The sequence below is a fragment of the Pleurodeles waltl genome, chromosome 8 (assembly GCF_031143425.1).
Source record: "Pleurodeles waltl isolate 20211129_DDA chromosome 8, aPleWal1.hap1.20221129, whole genome shotgun sequence".
NCBI lineage: Eukaryota > Metazoa > Chordata > Amphibia > Caudata > Salamandridae > Pleurodeles > Pleurodeles waltl.
This window is the reverse complement of record NC_090447.1, coordinates 483372198-483392798: the sequence shown is the minus strand read 5'-3', so window position 1 is coordinate 483392798 and position 20601 is coordinate 483372198.

Genomic DNA, 20601 nt, shown 5'->3' with positions numbered 1-20601 from the left:
GTGTTTATACGCAAACATTTCTTTGCATGTCTGAAAGATGAAGAGGTGTCAATATAAATCGAATGAGAGGGAATAAAACTGACAAAAATAGGTTACAATTATTTGCATAAACACATCTATTCAGTGTTTATTTTCACTACGCTCAGGGAAATTTTCGTTTCTCGGATATGGTCTTGAATAATTTTGGAAATTTTGCATTGTGCTTGTTATGCGAAATTCTGAAAATTCAGCTTATTAGGCCACGTCCTGTACTTATAACCCCCTAGTACCAAAAAGTAGCTGAACCTCAAGGGAACAGCAAGAACGACTTAAACATGAATAGCTCCTGGTTGTGGTGCTTGAGCTTTCTGCACTATTTTTCACCATATTTTTTCAAGCAAGGCTAAAATTTAGTGCCAAATACAGGTATTGCATTTCACTTTGTTACGCACAATTTTCAAATCTTTTATAGTCACTGAACCGCAAATTACACAAATTTTGCAACTTGTAGGCATTGCTGAAACGAAAAAAGCATGGAATGGGTATTTATATAATGCTTACTAACATTGACTAGGCACAGAAGTTACTCTTTGGACAGATACCACACTATTCCCTTAGAGGCTAAGGTTAGTGATTGTCAGGTACATACCTTGTAGGAAGGCATTCTGTTTCCGTGCAATATAATCTGAAATACTGTTTTCATGACCATTTTGGTGAAATAGTCCAAGTTCCAAAAATGAGGCTAATTTCAAGTACTTGAGTTAAATAGATGCGTAATATTATTAGTAAAATTGTTATGCTTACTGATATTAGATTGTCATGATGTCTGTAGTCTGATTTTAATGCTTTCTTGCACAGTTCCTCAAGATGATTTGTGGGGAGATATAGGGCCTGATTCTAACTTTGGAGGACGGTGTTAAACCGTCCCAAAAGTGGCGGATATACCACCTACCGTATTACGAGTCCATTATATCCTATGGAACTCGTAATACGGTAGGTGGTATATCCGCCACTTTTGGGACGGTTTAACACCGTCCTCCAAAGTTAGAATCAGGCCCATAATTTGGTATAGAGAGCAGTGTAAGGTGCTTTTCATCTTAATGAACATGGATTTTTAAAGTAGTAGTGTAAACTTTGTTTGATGGAACAGCAAACGTTGATTTAAGAAGAAACATTTCTGCATGATTTTTATATTTGATGTATAATTTATCAGGACCTCATGTATAGCTGACATACAGGTCATGTAGGATCTATAATTATCCCACAATGATTTCAATTTCTCATGTGGCTGTAAATTGTTTTGTTGGAATCAAACAGTAGTGTGTTCCATTTGGTGGAGAGATACCCTTTAGTATTTACTTGTCCTATTGCTGGGCGATTGGTGATATTTCAATTGTTTCTGGTATGGTTAATGTTGGTATTGAGAATAAGGTTTTTTAGTGTCTGTCGCCAGCCTGTTAGATCTTGGTGGGAATACATTTGGAATCAATTGTGGGTGTTAATAAAGTATTCTATGCTTCCTGCCTTGCTGATGGGGTAATAGCAGTGCTTAATTTGTGCTGGTTGTTCCGGTGCTGAGCACTGGCACTTATTTTTGAGGGCCGGCGCTTAGTCTTCTGCCTCAAACATTTGCTGCGAGCAAAGGACACGTTTGGGAAAGGCGGAGGAAGAGAAAAACGAAAAAGCAACACGATGAGAGAAGGCAGAAAGCTGCAGTTGTGAGCTGAAGGGGCAGGGAGTGGCTTTAAATGGATTGAAGAGGACAGGGATGGCATCAGGATTACGATGCCTTAGTATTCCGTGTTCGCAGATTTAATTGCAGCAGCCGTGTGTTTAAGAGGAGGGCTTTGAGCACCAGCACCTTTTTATTTACAAATTAAGCACTGGGTATTAGAATAATACTCATCTGTTGTTGTTGGAACATTCCTGTGAGAAAGATGAAGTATTTTCCATCATTCTGAATTCTAGGTGATTATCAGTGTCTCATATTCTTGTAGAGAAGAGCTCCACAATTTCCAAAATTAGATGGAAAAGATGTTCATCCAATTGTTTTTTCCATGCAGGGTGGTATGATTAGGTGGAATGCTAATATGGAGTTTATTGTTCTTTTCTGGGAGGGTTTCTTAAACTTTTTTAATGGGAAAACTGTTCCTTTTCTGTTTATTGCCTTATGTGTAATGGAGAGTATTTTGAAACTACATAATTGTTCGGTAGGGAGCCAGTGAAAGGAGTTCAACAAAGGGAGAGACGTAATCTCATAGCTTGACAGGTAAGAGTTGTCCTGCTGATGCATTCCAGACCTTCAGAGATACTGCATAGCCGAAATTGATATTCCAGTGTATAAGCCATTGGCATAATACTGTCTTAATATGACAAGGGAAGTACCTGCCTGGGTCGTCTGCAGTAATTCCGGATGCTGGAAAATATTCCGCTGTACCTCATGGCATGGAATGTTGAGTTTGATACTTAGTTGAGGGTTTATAGAGAGAACTGAGTCTTTGATAATTCCTAGGCTTCTTACTTCATTTGGAGTTATTTGTGGTCCTCTGCTTACTTGAATCTCAGTTCATGATGTATTTATTTTAAGGGGAATCTTCATCATTCATTGATCAGTGACTCTTAAGGCAATCATCTGGCTTTGAAGGTTCAAGGTCCTAAGGGTTTTGAAAAGTAATGATTTTTCTACTTATCATTAAGCTAGCTGTAGCAGGTGAGGAGAAAATATTTAATTAATTATGGAAGTGAAGTACTATAAATGCCGAAGAAAAGTAGTGAGATGATTGAGCCTTGAGGTACTCATGCTTTGCCACTGAATAGTGTAGAGGTGAACATTGGCATAGATTTGATACTTGATCTCTCTATAGGGTAGGATGTGATGATGTTTTAAGGGGTCATGTAATTTTGTTTAGTCTGTTAATTAATGATTCATGATGCACGGGTTGAAGGTCAAGGACTAGTAGTGCTGCTGCCCCATTTTATCTGCCATTGTTTTTAGATCACCCTAGAGAGGTATCAGGGCAGATATGGCATCCATCTACCCCTAGAAAACACCTGCAGGTTAGCCAGATAGCTGTAGGTTTTCTTCCAGGAAGTTTGAGATTTGGGTTCAAGCTGTGTTTTTTTCAATTATTTCTCTGTAGAATGCCCCATTTGATATTGGTTTGTAGTTGTAAGGGTCTGCTGGATCTAGGTCATTTTCAGGAATAAGTGGTGTTGTACAGGATTTCTTGTGTTCTGCTGGAAGAATGTCCTAGTTTAAAGAATTATCAATACTAACTGTTGATAGTAGGGTGTTTTTTTTAATTTGTGGGCGGAAAGGGTCTAATGGCATGCTGGTAGGTCAATTGGATGTCAGCAGGTTATGGAATTCCTGAAGGGTCAGTTGCTGAAAGGAAACTGGATGTAAAAATTGTTGCTTGTTCTTGGTATGAAAAAACAGTGGTGTGAGTTTTAAATTCTTCCATGCACAGTTGTTTAGTTGTGGCACTTTTTGTTAAACCAGATATTCTAGTCACTAGATATCTATAAATTATGGTATTTGATTAATATGTCTGAGAAAGCATCTAGCATCTTGAAAAACTCTGGCCCATATTTATACTTTTTGACGCTAAACTGCGCTAACGCAGTTTAGCGTCAAAAAGTTTTGCGCCGGCTAACGCCATTCTGAAGCGCCATGCGGGCGCCGTATTTATTGAATGGCGTTAGCCGGCGCAAGCAGACCGGCGCTGCCTGGTGTGCGCGAGAAAAACCACGTACACCAGGCAGCGCCGGCGTAGGGGGAAAATGGCGCATGGGCGTCTTAAAATGGGGCAAGTCAGGTTACGTCGAAAAAATCGTCTTAACCCGACTTGCGCCATTTATTTTTGACGCCCATCCCCCATCAACATGACTCCTATCATTGTAAAGATAGGAGTCATGCCCCCTTGCCCAATGGCCATGCCCAGGGGACTTCTGTCCCCTGGGCATGGTCATTGGGCATAGTGGCATGTAGGGGGGCACAAATCAGGCCCCCCTATGCCAAAAAAAATTATTAAAAAAAAATAAAAAAATACTTACCTGAATGTCCCTGGGGTGGGTCCCTCCAGCCTTGGGTGTCCTCCTGGGGTGGGCAAGGGTGGCAGGGGGGGTCCCTGGGGGCAGGGGAGGGCACTCTGGGCTAATTTTGAGCCCACTTGTCCCTTAACGCCATGCCTGACCCAGGCGTTAAAAAGCGGCGCAAATGCGCCGTTTTTAGCCACGCCCACTCCCGGGCGTCTCTTTTGCCCGGGAGTATAAATACCACGTAAAGGCCTGGGAGTCATTTTTTAGACGGGAACGCCTCCCTTGCATATCATTAACGCAAGGAAGGGGTTCACGCTAAAAAATGACGCACATTCCGGGAACTTTGGCGCTATTCGCCTCTAACGCCATAGTATAAATATGGCGTTAGTTGGCGTTAGTTTAGCGTCGAATTTGCGTCGAAAAAAACGACGCAAATTCGGCGCAAACGGAGTATAAATACGGCCCTCTGTGACTTGGTGGTGATCTTTCCAGTAGTAGAAATATACACGAAAAGATAAATATAGGGTTGCAGCTTCTTAGAAGTTACCCACAGTAGAATAGTCACATACCTTTGATTTTGTTGGCTGCAATTGATTCTGAGAATATTATTGCTCTTAAGCTAGCACATATCCTTACTTCAGCTGTGAACAGGTGACACTGAGTAGAAACACAAACATGAGACCAAAAGGTAGTTTTTACTTTTAAAAATGGTTGCTATTGGACGTTGGCAAGTTTGTGACGGGAAAGATCCAGAACTATGCATCCGGAACCACGCCCCGGTTGTTCACGCAAGCGGAACAATGCTTGCCTGAACAACGCTGGCCTTTTTCTCTGCCTTAACTACGCATGTGCTGAACAATGCACATGCGTGTTAAGGCAGAGAAAAAGGAAGATCCATCGGGAGAGGACACGGTCAGGTAAGTGGGGCTGAGGTAGGGTTGGGGGTAGTTTTTAGGGGTGGGGGCGTGGGGGTGAAGGATTAGGGGTGGTTAGGTTATTTTTTTTTAAGGGGCGGGATTTGGTACTATGGTTGTTAGGGCGGGGTGGGTGGTAGGGGTTAATTTGTTTTTAGCGACGGCGGAGGGGGGTTGGGCTAATTTTGTATTTGGGGGTGGGGTCGGGTTTCTAGGGGTGGGGTGTCGGGTTAATTTCATATTTACGGCGGGTGGGGGGTCAAGTATTTAGGGGCAGGGTGGGGGGTCAAGGTTATTTTGTATTTGGGGGTTGGGGTAATTATGTTTTTAGGGGGTGGGGTGGGTTTTTAGTGGTGGGGGCCTGGGTAATTTTGTATTTAGGAAGGGTCCGGTTTTTCAGGGGCAGAGGGGGGTTGGGGTAATTTTGTATTTAGGGTTTATTGGGGGGTGGGGGTCTGGGGTAATTTTGTATTTAGGGCAGGGGCGTGTTTTAGGGGTGGGGGTTGGGATAATTTTGTATTTAGTGTGGGTGAGGGGGTCGAGTTTTTGGGGGCGGGTTAGGGTAATTTAGTATTCGGGCAGGTGAGGGGGTTGGGTTTTTAGGGGTGGGGAGGGGTCTTGGGGTACTTTTGTATTTAGGGCAGGAGCGGGTTTTTAGTGTTGGGGGTTGGGGTAATTTGTATTTAGGGAAGATAGGGGTTCAGGTTTTTAGGGGTAGGGGTGGGGGGTCATTTTGTATTCTGGGTAGGCAGAGGGGGTTGAGTTTTTAGGGGCGGGGTGCGGGTCAGGGTAATTTGGTTTTTAGGGGTTGGAGATTTTTTTTGCAGGCGTCGGTTTTAGGAATCAGGCTGGGTGGGGGGATGGGGTAATTTTTAAATGTAGGGTGTAGGGTACTTCTGTTTTTAGGGGCAGGGTGGGGGTCGGGGTAATTTTGTTTTTAGGGGTTGTTTTTTTTTATTTTTGGGGTGGGGGGTCAGTTTTAGGGCTCAGGGTGGGTGGGGGTATTGGGGTAGTTTTTAAAGGTGGGGGTTAGGTACTTCAGTTTTGAGAGGTGGGGTGGGGGTTCGGGTCATTTTGTTTTTAGGGGTTGGGTTGTTTTATTTTGGGGGTGGGGGTCGGTTTTAGGGCTCAGGGTGGGTGGGGGTATCGGGTAGTTTTTAAGAGTGTGGGGGTAGGGGTACTTCCGTTTTTAGGGTGGAGGGGTGGCATGCGACGACCATGCATGCTGTTTCCACACATGCCTTTATTAGGCATACCTTTACAATGAAAAATTGTTGTAAAGGCATGCGTGGTAAAGGCATGCGTGGAAACAACACAGTTGTTGTTCCGACCGCGTTGTTCAGAAGTCCGTGGTTGCCACATGCGGATTTCTTCATACAACCGTTTGTGACATTCCTAAAGAACTTACAGTGCTGAATATCCCATTACGCATGTACTGACACTATTGTTCAGGTCTCTAGCATATAAATACTTAAATTGAAATTCAGTATACCTTACTGGATGCTTTAACTTGCACTAAACTTTGGTAAATCCGAAGACGAAATTACATTAAGCATAACTGTAATTAAGAGGAAGAATAGCACAATAACGTCTGATACACTAAGACATGAATATTGTGTCATACTGAGAGGGTAAAACCTTTTTTAAATCAGAACCGTATGTTGTTAACACATGAATAATACAGAAGAGAGGAACAGCATGTTGAAATGCCTTCTTGTAATTATAGGCATTTCTGTTCTTCGATGTAGTAAACAGTTATTGCTGTTAAGGTGTGTTTTCCAATTGTGTCTTTCTGTTTTTTCGTGGTGAATCATATTCACTTCAGAACAATTTTTATGAAAACACAAAACTGATGTTACATCTGTTTATGTTCTTTTGACATATTCGTCTGTTGCTGTAGAGAACTCTACATAAAGTGCATGTTTATTTAAAGGTATATGTCTCGCTGTAATTATGAATAAATCTCACAGTCATCCGTGAGAAGTGATTTTAGATATAAATACAGAAGGAAAAACAATATGTTTCGAAATATATTCCTGTTATAAAAACAGTTAAAAAGGAAAAGCAGGCCTTTAGGCAAGATGTCCCTGCTGTCACTACTCCTTCCAGGACAAAGGTTATGCACATTTACCACATGGTAGATTCAAAAATCAAAAATATTCTAGATCGTAGCAGTCGGCAGTTCTTCCAAAGCCCATTCCATGTATTCCTAGATTGTCATTCGTTTTAGTTTCTACAAATTAAGATGGGCCTACCATTATTTATTTAATAAAAATACTGTTTCTGATTGCTCTTGCCTGTGACCCTTTCCGGAGTCAGAGAGTATGAACTAGTTAATTATTTTCTTATACACAGGTAAAAAGCTCTGCCTACTTGATGACAATGTGAGCAAGCGTGTCTTATTGTCGAATACTTCAGCTTTGTGTATTTTGTTTTAATTGGGACCTTTAAATGGAAAAAAAATCATACTGCTTAGATACCTTTAAGTAGAAGTACTATTCAAATTCAACAATACAACTATGTATTTTAAACAAAATTACTATAAAATGTGTGAATGTAATGTACATGGATGCATAATATAGAGTGGAAGTGTTTTTTTCACTATAGCAGGATGGTAGAATGTTGAATAAATTAAAGAGTCGTGGAAAAAATGAATATGCACTGTTAGATTTTGGGTCTCTAGTTGGCAGAGGTATGCACCATGTCCAAGTAGTGGCCACAGTTATAGTCAGGGGAAATCACAACACAACCTAGATTATCCCCTGCTCACTCTCCTGTAGCTTGGCACAGAGCAGGCAGACTTTAATTAGAAGGCAATGTGTAAAGTATTTTTGTAATAACTCATACAGGAACAAAGTGAAAAAACCACAAAAAGTACTCAACACCAGCTTAGGAAAATAGATATTATTTATCTGAATACAACAAGACCAAAACAACAAAAATCCAATATGCACAAGTCAAGATACTACTTTTTAGAGGTTTGAGTAATCTTAATCCATAGGAATCAAAGGACGTATCTCTTTATCACAAAGTACCTGGGATGCATCAAAATACTGACGCTGCAAGGGGGGGGGGGTGGCACCGGAATGTATAGCGATGTGTTGATTTTCCTAGTGTGGCAGAGTTGACGCATCAATTATTTCCTGGCAAGAAGGGCGATGTGTTGATTTCCAGTCATGCAGCCTTATTTCCTTACTGTTGTGTGGAGTTTGATGACAAACTGATGCCCAGGGAAGATGTGATGATGAAACAGGTGCTGCATCGATTCTGCAGCCACTGTGTCAGTATTGCAACTGCAAGACAGCCTCTGCATAGATTCTGCAGGTGTTGCATTGATTTTTCCAGCACAGTAAATTTTCTCTTTTAGGTGAAGTCTTTGGTGGCTCTGAGACTTCTTAACAGGATGCAAGTAGACAGGCCCTTGAAGTTCACTTGTTGGGGAGGACAAAGTCCTTCCAGCAGAGTCAGGGAGCAACAGTGTCAGGGAGCAGCAAGCAGCAGGGCAACAAGCAGGAGAAACCTTTGAGAAAAGCAGTCCAGGTGAGCCTTTTGGGCAGCACTGCAGTCCTTCTGACAGAGTCCAGTTGTAGGCCCAGACGTGTCTGATTTTAGAGGGTCACATACCCAGTATATATACCCAAATGTGCCTCTGAAGTGGGGGAAACTTCAAAGAGTGGTTTTGCAGTGCACAAGTTCCCCTTTCAGCACAGTCCTCTCTGCCAGGAGATCTGTGGGGGGTTATCAGTCCTTTGTGTGGTGTCAGGCCACTAGCCTTTGAGGTGTAAGTGAGAGCCCCTCACCCTTCCTCCCCAGGAAGACCCACCAGTATTGAGATGAATTCAGATACAGCTGAGTGTCTTGTTTTTATGGCTGTCTGGGAAGAATGCACAAGGGGAGCTGTCAATCAGCACAGACTAGAAATGGATTAGAGACAAGCTGTAAGGCAAAGAGAGCAGTAAGCGCAGAGAAATGCCTACTTTCTAAAAGTAGCATTTCTAAATAGTAACGTTAAACTCATCATCACCAGAAAGCAGGATTTCTCACTACCATTCCAACTATACTAAACATGACAATGCCACACCTTTCAGGTCAGAAAACACAATTTAAAAGTATATAAGAATATTTCTAATGCTGGCCTATGAAATGAGCAGGCTTCACAATAGTGAAACATGACTTTGGGTATTTTTCACTACCAGGACATGTAAACCTTACAAGTACATGTCCTGCCTTCTACTTACATAGCGCCTTGCCCTATGGGCTGACCAGGGCCTACCTTAGGGGTGACATATATAATTAAAAGGGGGAGAGTTAAAGCTTGGAAATTAGTTTTAAATGCCAAGTCGAAGTGACAGTGAAACCGCCCACAGAGGCCTTGTAATGGCAGGCCTGAGATCTTGTTAAGGGGCTACGTATGTGGCTGACACAATCAGTACTGCAGGCCCACTAGTAGCATTTACTTTACAGCCCTGGGCACATCTAGTGCAATTTACTAGGGACTTACAGGTAAATTAAAATGCCAATTGGGTAGGAGCCAATGTCACAATGTTTAGGGGAGAGAGAGCAAGCACTTTAGCACTTTTCAGCAGTGGTAAAGTGTTCAGAGTCCTAAAACTAGCAAAAACAAGATCAGAAAAATGGAGGGAGGCAGGCAAAAAGTTGAGGAAAAACCACCCTAAGGCCCTGATTTATCCTTTTTGCCGCAAACCTGCACTAATGCAGGTTTGCATCAAAAAGTTAACCTCCAGCTACCGCCATTCCTAGGTGCCAGGTGGGTGTCATATTTAAGGAATGATGCTACCCAACGCTAAGGCCCGGTTAGTGTCAAAATAAATGACGCTAACCAAGTAGGGGAGGAGTAGGGGAGATTGGAGGTTGTGCATCAAAGAATGGAGCTAGTAAGGTTAGTGTCAAAATAATTTACTCTAACCTGACTAGCGTCATTTTTTGACGCACAACCCCCATGGACATGACTCCTGTCTTAGCAAAGACAGGGGTCATGCCCCCCAGCCCAATGACTCAGGTCCCCTGGGCATGGGCATTGGGCACAGCACCATGTAGGGGGGCCCAAGTTAGCCCCCCCCATGGCACTCAGAAAAAAAAAAACTTACCTGGACTTACATGGGATGGGTCCCCCCATCCTTAGGTGTCCTCCAGGTGTGTGTGAGGGTGTCCCTGGGGAAGGTCACCTGTGGATTGTTTCCATGGTCTCTGCCCATGGAAATTAGCCCACAGGTCCCCTAACGCCTGCCCATACCCAGGCGTTATATAATGGCGCTAAGCGCCTTAGCGCCATTATGTAAGGCCCTCCTCCTCCTATGCATGCTTTTTGCATGGGAGGATAAATAAGGCGCTAAGGCCTTAGAGTCAGTTTTTGCCCGGGAACGCCTACCTTCCTTTCATTTACGCAAGGTAGTTTTCAGCAGGTAAACAATTATGCTAACTCCATAACTTCGACACTAGACGGGTCTAGTGCCAAAGCATAAATATGGAGTTAGCTATGTGTCGGATTTGCATAAAAAAGAATGGCGCAAATCCGGCACAAACAGAGTATAAATATGCCCCCAATTCTGTCAGGTCTGACATGCACACATTTTTTTAAGTTTTATAAATATGCATTCATATAAATATGAAAAACAACATATTAGAAAAAAACTAGGGAACTTTAAAACAAAGATTAATTGGCATACAATTGTAAGTGTAATACATTAATGAAGGCTATACTTGGAGTAATGTGGATAACATCTGTTGGTGTAACATAGCAACTAAAGTTTACAAAGACCCATGCACGTATTCAAGTAATATGTCAATGATCTCAGAATGTCTAGCTGAGCAAACATTCCTGCATTGGCTTTCCGTACAATAATTACTCATCCAAAAACTAAAGGTACAATTTTTGTTATATTGCATCAGATCCATTGGACAGATTTAACAAAGAAGCCCTCTTATAATACAAAAGTATTATCTAGTAATCTGACCTTACATGTGCTGCCTGGAAGGCCTTGTTTGGCTTTATAATTTTGCATTAATTTAAGGATTCATTCAAAGCACCAACATCTTAGCATGTGGGCTAACGACTTAAGTTATCAATCTTGGAGCTGGGCAAGCTTGAAATCCCAGCCATGGATCAGCATCCTGTGATTCTGGACACATCAATTAGCATCCCCGTGCCTGGAAAAACACGTCTTATGCCTTGTTCTCATGCAAAGTGTTATAATGCCTTTGGGCAAAGATTGCACTAAATAAAACTGCAAAAGAAATAAATAGATAATATCAGTCACAAAAAATAAACATAGTAACACCATTCAGCGATGTAAAAGTCAAATAAACAACAACTCCTCACACCTTTTAAATCAGGTTTCAAAGATGGACACAGTATAGGAACAGGTCTCTTCAAGATTGTAGATGATTCACTTTAAATCATTGACAAACGAAACACATACATTCTTGTGTCTATCCAGATAGCCTAAACATTTGCCATTTGATGCTATTAACAATATCCTCTTCACTTGTCAAATACAGCTCATGGACTACAAAGACATGATGTGCGTCATACTCTAATAGAGCAGCAAATTCCCTTGGTGTCTTCCTTCACACAAATATCAAGACAATAGATAAGACTGTTAATAACCAACTGCAAATCCCTGGAAACATTAGACACTTCTTCCCGAAAGATGACCTTAAGAACCTGGCCTAAGCGATGGCTGTTAAACAGATGTGCAAAGGCTAACTAAACAAGCAACTTGTACCACATATACCTAGAAGAATATCATTCAAGAAATGCATATAAAATGTCATTGCTAAAAGCATTGCAGCTCAAATGCATAAAACATGAAATATAAAATAAAGGTAAAAATAGGGGGAACTAGCCGGGTCCAAAAGGTCCTCATGACATGGTCGTAGTAAGGCTTGACTATGGCAGCTCTATTCAGTCTCCCAAAATCATAAATTGTATCACTATCACAACTCATGATAACTTATACCCAGGATAAGAACTTATGACTACATCAAGCATGTCTTAGCTGCTTTATGTTGGCGCTTAAGGCAGACACACACGACGTGCTATATGCAGCATAACACTTTTCATCTAGATACGTCAAAATACCTAGGAAACAAATTTGCTACATGTGGAAAAAGCAGTGTTTTAAGAGGGAAGGCCTCTCTCCATCTCAACCACTCAATACTCAAAAAGTCTCACTAGGAAAAATGCCTTTTCATGCAACACTCAACATCTGGAACGCCTTACCTAGTATGAGCCATATGACACCCTCCTTCAGTTTTTTCAAGACTAAACCAAAGCAGCAACGAAAGCTACATATTTCACATAATCTCCTTCACTTATAGCAAGTGATTTGACACAGCACAAAAACTCCTGAATCGATATAACCTTCACCTCTTTTCTTCTTGATAGAAGTTAATAAAGTTATGACTTTTCTCTTTATAGATACGCGTGTCAATATCCAATGTTTATTTGCTACTTCAGCGTGTTTTACAATACCACCAATTAGTTAAGCTAATTTCTTCCCCATATTGTGTAAGTGTAATAATCTTTTCTATTAGCAATCTTTGGTTTTATTACATAAAGCATTCGTCCAAGCGTCAGAACTACGCTATTCAAAATATATTCTAAATAAATAAATGTAAGTTGTTTTTTTATATAAAAGTGATTATACCAAGTCTGGTGAAAATCGAAGGGAAAGTGAGACATATTATGTGGGATACAATGTCTTTGTTTATACCAGTTTAAGTCAGCATTAATGCATGCATTACGTTTTCAAAGATCTAGAAGTAAATTACAATATCTGTCTGGTCGTCTCAAATTGAATCAATCACTGTGAAAATATCAAAACCATCTCAAGAATGAAAATAATTTTAGCCAGGGCGTTTCAGGCGTCTATTCATTCACACTCTCTCTGCTGGAGAAGCGTAACCTAGTGGATCCCTTCAGACTAGAGGTTTGCAAACTTTTCTTTGTTTTCCAGTTTAAATTCAATTCACCCATGCAAGTTGTTTTCTGTATTACGAGATCATTTTCACTGCTATGGAGAGAGTTTTCTTTCAAATGGAACCCAACATAGGTGGAACGTGTATTCAAAATATTTCACTTCAAATTCACCTTTGTGGACTTTTTCTAAGCACAATTGTAAACAAAATTGTCTCTGTAACAAATTGTAATAGTCCTTTAAAATAAAACTAACAAGTGTGTTTTGCATGTCTGTGGCACTGCGTCCCTCATTCAGAGATCTGTGCTAAAACTGAAATTAGGCAACACAGTGTTTGCTTCTGATTTTATATTTAGTGCAATTTGTGCTCATAGTAATGGCATTCCCCGGCGCACATCCTCTTCTATTACCTGCAGGAACTTGTGGAGGGAAAACAGATTGGAAATGGCAAAGTATGTAAATGTAGCATAGAGTAAAAATATAATCACACAATCTGACATTGTGAAGTCGAATGGGTGAACAATAAACACCCGGAGTAAAATTGCAAATAAATCTTAATCAGAATTCTTTTGCTAGTGATGAATAAAGATTTGCAAATCATATCAACTTGAAAACTTTTAAACGTTGATTTGCTTTTTAAATTTTTTGCAAAGATTGAGAAACAAATTTGAACATCGCACATCCTGATCCAGATCAAACCTCATAGCTCAAATTCAAGATAACCAATCTGACACAGATATTTATCCACTCATCAGCTATGAAAATCACTTGCACTCACCTCACTTTTATTCCCTAAAAAGAGAGTATTAAACATAGAAACCTACCTCTGATTGAAACTTTCAGTACTACCCCCTCCCACACAAAAAACGAATTCACTGTTTCCCTAAGGCTCATCTTCCAGACCACCAAACTCACAATGGCAATGAGTGTGCCAACAAGTAACAAGGCCAGTACAAGGGCTAGTGACATCCACTGGTTCTAAACATATAGCTCCCAATCCTCGAGAATGCAATTAGAGTAGCAAACAAATTGTGACAAATTGGGTTGTTGGTTGAATGGGGGGGGTGACTCCTGTTCAGGCATCAGCCACAATTCATATATCGGTGAACAACAAACGTCACTAAATTAACCTGCGCTAAACCTTCTGGTAGCTATGCACAGAATCAGCCAGGCTTAACTCCGAGACATTGTGAAAAGTACTTATCCAGAACACAAACAGAAATAAAGTGAAAACCCATCACAAGTAAAATCCCACTAAAATTTAGAAAAATAGACACATTTTTTATAGACTATTTGAAACTAAAATTAAAAAAATCCGATCTGCAGAACCGGAGTTATGAATTTTTAACATTTAAAGTTAAAAACAAGTACCTAAAAGATAAAAGTGCCAGCAGCAGACATCTTAACGCCTGAGACTGTGTCAAAGTTGAAATAGATGGCTGACCGCGATGGAGCTCTAGTCAGATACAAGACGTGGATGGGATTTGTTGGAACTTGCCTTCTGACTTAAAAGAAATTTCAAAGAAAAGCATTCTGAGAATGTAACGACCACAGGCAGTGTCTGAGGAGGAGGTGCTGAATGAAGTCACAATGAAGATTTCTATGTTTGGACTGTTTTTTAGAAGTCTAAAAATCTCCAGAGGGACTAGGCTGGAGGCTATAGCCAACAAGAGTTCCACAAGGCCAGATTCCCTTTTGGCGAAAGACTGCTGATCTGGATTTGCTGCTGCAGAGAAGAATGTAGCGGTTGCTGCCATGAAGTCAGACCAACCACCAATTCATTTTGGGCAGATAGACGAGCAGGTTGGTCTCGGTCCTCTCTCAGTTGTCAGAGCAGTTTTTATTCCAAGTTTTTAATTGTGGCCTTTAACATAACCAGGAAGGGTCCAGGACTGGAAGGGCACCACTTGGTGGGTTAAGACTCCCTCAGGCTATGCCCAGATGCCGGTTCAAAACAGTTGCAGCCTTCTCTGTCCCTGTGACTCTGATCAGGAGGTCAGCTAATTAGCCCTTGAAGTCACTTCGGTAGTCCTGGGTTCAAGTTATAAAACAGGGCTTAAGCAGCAGGGCATGCCTCTCAGCGTTCAAGGCAGAGTACACAACAGGCCACAGCAGCAGGCAGTCCACCTTCAGCAGATCCAGAAAGTGAACTGAAGAGTAGGTATGAGGGCATTTTTATACGTGGTGTCTTCTTTGAGGTAGGAAGTTTGTAGAGAATTGCTCGAAGTTTCCTGACTCCCCTGCCCTCGCTCTAAGTTGGCTGCATGAACAATGCAGAGGTGACATTCCTTTTTGTGAAGGCAGAGCACAGCCTATTGCAAGTAGGGCTGTGCTAGCTCCACCCTTCTATCCTGCCAGTTTAAGGCCTATTGAGGCACACTTAATCCCTCTGTTGTGTGGCTGTCTAGGAGGAATAAACCAAGTCCAACTGCCAACTGCACCCAGTTGTGCGACCCAATAGCAGGCTGCAGACATCTAATGCTTAGGGCAAGAAAATGCCATCTTTCTACAAGTGGCATTTTAAAAATTGTAACTTAAAGTCTCACTTTTCCACTAAAGAGGATTTTTAATTACAATTTCTCAGACACCAAACAGAAAATTCTCACACATTTTCAATGAAAGGTTAGCACTTATTAAATGTAAAAAGGCACCACAATGTTATCCTATAGGAGAGGTAGGTCTCACAGTAGTAAAAACCGGATTTAGGACTTTTTCACTGCTAGGACTTGTAAAACTCAAAAGTAAATATTCAACCTTTTAATTACAATGCACCCTTCCCTATTGGCTACCTAGGGCCGAACTTAGGGGTGACATAAACAATGAACAGGGAGGTTAAGGCTTGGCAATCGGGGATAAATTGGCAAGTTGAATTGGCAGTTTAGAACTGTTTTCAAGCTTCAATGGCAGACCTGGGACATCTTTTAATGGGGTACTTAAGTGGGTGGCACAATTAATGCTGCAGACCCACCAGTAGCATTTAATTTACAGGCTTTAGGTATATGATACACTACTCTACAAGGGACATATATGTAAATTCAATATACCAATTAGGTGTAAGCCAGTTTTAACATGTTTAATGGAGTGAGCACAAGCACTTTAGCACTGGCTAGCAGTGGCAAAGTGCATAGAGTCCTAAAGAGCACAAAAACGAATTTCAGCAAAACGTGGAAGGCAAAGGAAAAAAGTTTGGTGATAAGCATTCTGAGGCTGACAGGTCTAAAACACTTCTGCTTCAATGGGACTTAAAGGAAGATCAGCTCAGTACATTGGGACCGAAACTGTGGATATGGCATCTCAACTACATGCAATTAAGAGTTGAATCATAAAGGACTACAGTCCTGATAAACAAAACTATTGTGTTATGCAAAGTGCAAACACTGCAATTCTTACTAATTGCAAATCATAATGAGATGTTTCAGTGTGGTCCAACTGTGGACGTAAACCATAGAACAGTTACCAATACCTTAATGGAGGTGGAATCCCATTCACAATGGGGAAGCTGACCCCTTCGGACAGCTTCTTCTTTGGAAATGTTGTCACACAGCCTTGTGGTTACTGATGTCTCCTTAATCAGTAAGAATTTATTTTTAAAGCAGCACTGGTTTCTTTAGGGAATTTGGGCTGCTTCTAAAAATAAAATTCTCATTTGGGAATACAAATTCAGGGATGGCAGTCTTCTGTTACTTGCAGTCCAACATGTTTGTGTTTGTAGGCAGTCATGGGGGTAGTTGCAAATAGTAACCTGCTTAATTAACATACATATGTGAGGTTGTTCTGTGACCCACCATGATAGGACATGCTGTGGCACAAACTATTAGCACATATGCCACATTGCGAAATGAAAGGCAGGACACAAAATGTTTGTACTTTGTACCTTCTATTTATGATCTTGCCTTCTGGACACCACACTCTTAGCTCCGAGCAACTAGCTAACACAAGCAAACCACAAAATATTAAAATGTTTATGATCTGCTTAAATTGCTAACAAAATGATAATATGGATATTTCAACTATAACTTGGACAAATCAGTCAATAAATATAACCAAAGACAAAGTTTGTGATTCTTCAAAAGTAAGGATTTACAAAGATTACAAATTATTAGTATGTATAGTAGGTCCTTGTATATATAAATTGTCCTTGCTAAGTTTTACCACAATGGGCCTCATTAGAATGTGGCTGAAAAATCTGCAATTTCTGGAGCATACTGCCAGGGCTGTAAAGCTTTACTTAGCAAAGCAGAAAAATTCACCCTTCGAGGAACCACTGTGTAGAAAAGCCTCCTGGTGGGAAATCCACCTATGCCATTCACTGATGGAAGAATGTCTGCTGTCAAATGTCTGCGATCCATTGAGCACTACAAGGGGTATTCACCCATAATTTAGGGGCATAAAACTATCTTTGCTTTGAAAATATGATACCATTTCAATGCAGCATACAATGGTTGTGTACCAGTCACTTGAATGACTGGATGATCTGGTACCACATCTGGTGAAGGTAAGTCTGCGGCTCATTTATGAAGAGGAAAAAGCCTCAGGGGATTGTTTTTGGGCAGGAAGGTGTCCCTTCCTGCTAGGCAGCAGTTTGTGTGCTAGAGCAGGCAAAAAACAACAATGCACCATATTAATCAAGATATGATGCATTCCTGCCCTCTGCCTTTCACAAGGAGCCTTTGGATCGATGAAAGACAGAAGAAGAGTGAACCTGTTCTAACTTGTACCCAGGAAAAAGAAGTGGACTTCAAGAATGAGTTGGGTAATCTACTGTGAAGTTACCGGGACACAAGAACCTGCTAGAATCAATTTTCCTGAAGAGCCCAACTGAACATTTCCAACTGGACCTGCCATTAACCCTGATGGTTACTTCTACTGGAGTGGGTCTTGATACCCAAGTGCTGGTCCTGAGGTCCTTGGAACCTTGGCTGTATGAAAGTGAAATCCTCCTAACATATTGAGAAACCTGAGAATTAGAAACTATTTGGCCCCTAAGAACTCCGGAAGACTGGGACAAACTGCCAAGTGAGTCTGATGCAGGTACTTAGCAGCTAGGCCAAAACTTCCAGGCCAGCGCTTTTCCACAGAAACAAATCCCTGTTAGTGGGATGTCGCAGAAAAGGGATCCAGCCATGTAAAGCCTGTTTAGCTACAGCCTCCTGGAGAAATTTGAGATCCAAAAAAGTGGCTTAGTCCGAATGCACAAATCTTCACCGGTCTAAGGCACCTAAAGAATTTGTCTGGTGAGGCACCTTCCCTAATGATTATATCTCTAGGCCCATTGATTGACAGTCTATTGACATTTCTGTGTAGATTAACTATTATTTTTTATATTTAGAGAGGCAACACATAGACAACATGAGGATTGACATAATAACATGAGTAAGTCCACACACACAGATTAATTATGATCAGAAGATGTTCTTCATTCTTTCAATTATTTATTCCTCTTGAAAAATGCAGCCAACAAATTTCATTCAAAAAGAGCTTCATTAGGGCTGCAACATATTAGAAAAACAAACAACAACTGTAAGTCCTATATCAAATACCCCATGGTTAAAAAAACATAGGTAATACCCATGTCAAACATAACACTACAAAACACAATCATGAAACCACACCATTCCATTGTCATAAATTGCAAAGAATCTCTTGCGAATGGATATACATCCAGGATTTGAGACTATGAGACCCTGAAAGAGGTAAAGTTTTTTTTTTTTACAGATTCATCAAAATAATCCATTACTGTTAGAAAAGGGGTCTCTAGTTGGCAGAGTATGCACCCTGTCCAAGTAGGGAAAATCACTCTAATCAGGGAAAGTGATTATAACAATCCTGTGCTCATCCTGTCATAGTTTGGCACACAGCAGTCAGGCTAAAGATGAAAGGCAATTTGTAATGCATTTGTCCATACACACATGCAGTAACTCAGTGAGAACACCAAAAAAAGACTCCTCTCTGATTTATAAAAAATAGAGTATCTTTATCTAAATCAAGCGGGACCAAAACAACAAAAAAACAATAGGTACAAGTCTAAAAATGAGCATTTAAAAGTATACATTAGATTTTTTTGCTTCACTGGCACTCACAATTTCTCAACACTGGCAGGCACGTAGAAGAAAGTAGCACTAACCCAGTTCAAGTGGGGGGAGGAATGTTTTAGAACCCTTCCGGTAGTTGCATGCCCAACAACTGTGATGTTCAAGTGGCAGAAAAGTGCTTCACAAGCCCCTCTGGACTTAAGAATTAAACAAGTCAGCCACAGTTGTGAGCATGGGGCTCGGCTTATTGCACACTACCTGGTTCAGTAGAAGCATCAGGATGTTGGCCTCCAGGTTCAGGATCTTGTCCATTGGGCACCCCAATCAAGAAGGCGGTGCAGCACTAGGTTGGGCAAGTCGGTCTCCGGTAGTTGCAATGATTTCCCTCAGGGCACCACAGGTTGACTACGTTGGTGTGCTGTGTTGACTCCGTTCACGTGGGTGGCTGATATCGTCACTCTGGGAAGGCTCAGGTCACTATGGCAACATGGCAGGGGCACTCTAAAATTACCTTCCATTGGTGCTGTGGCATTGTGTTGGGTTTAGTACAAAGCACTTAGAATGTGCTGATCTCGACTGAAGTGTAAAGCGCTCAACAGGTGCTGATAAAACTCAACATTCTTCACACGTGCTGGCCTTTGCACTTGGAGGAATAAGAAGCACTCAACATGTGCTAATCTTGGTAAATTGCAGAGTGAGGGAGCAATTGATCACAGCTCCCAGTCAGGACCCCCAGTCGGGCTCACAAGTGACAGAATCCCAGGGCAGTGGTGCAACCATGAAATCTTTGAGGGCCCTGAAATTTCAAAACAGGGGCAAGCCAGCAAGCCCTTGGAGAATCTAAGGCCATCACAGCAAAGCAAGTAGCACAGTGGCAGTCCCACCTACAGCACAGCACACAGCAAGGAGTAGGTCACCACAGCAATGCTGTTGCAGAGTGACAGTTCCTACTCTCCGCTTTGAGCTAACCAGGGCCTAACTTAGGGATGATTTATATGTAATCAAAAGGAAGGTTTGGGTCTGGCAACTGGGTGCACTTGCCAGGTCAAAATGACAGTTTAAAACTACAAACACAGGCTTTGCAGTGGCAGGCATAAGACATGTTTACAGGGTTACTGTAGTGGTTGTCACAATCAGTGCTGTAGGCCTACTAGTAGCATTTAATTTACAGGCTCTGGGCATATATAGCACACTTTACTTACAAGCAAATTACATTTTCCAATTGTATATGAGCCAATATTGCAATATTTTAAGGAGAGAGCAGAAGCCATTTAGCACTGGTTAGCAGTGGTATAGTACACAAAGTCTTAAAGCCAACAAAACCAAGCTGCAACACCCGCTGCTGAGTAAGGAATCCAAATTAGAAACAAGAGGCCAGTGGAAATGCCATAGCCAAAAGGGAATATCCCACCCACCAATTACCTACATATAAAGATAATAAACAGAACAGAAAAAACACCTACATGCTGACCACATCCACAAAACACTCAACTGTTCCAATTGTATGACCACAAGCATCAAAAGACAATCATATTTTTCAGTATCCTTACCATAGTCTGTCCTGAAGAAGAGAGATCAAACCAAAGTGTGATAGACTCTGCACTCATAAAGTGAAACATTATAAAAAGTCAAAGTTGTCAAATTGATTTATATGTAATTGATGATTTATATGTAATCAAAAGGAAGGTTTGGGTC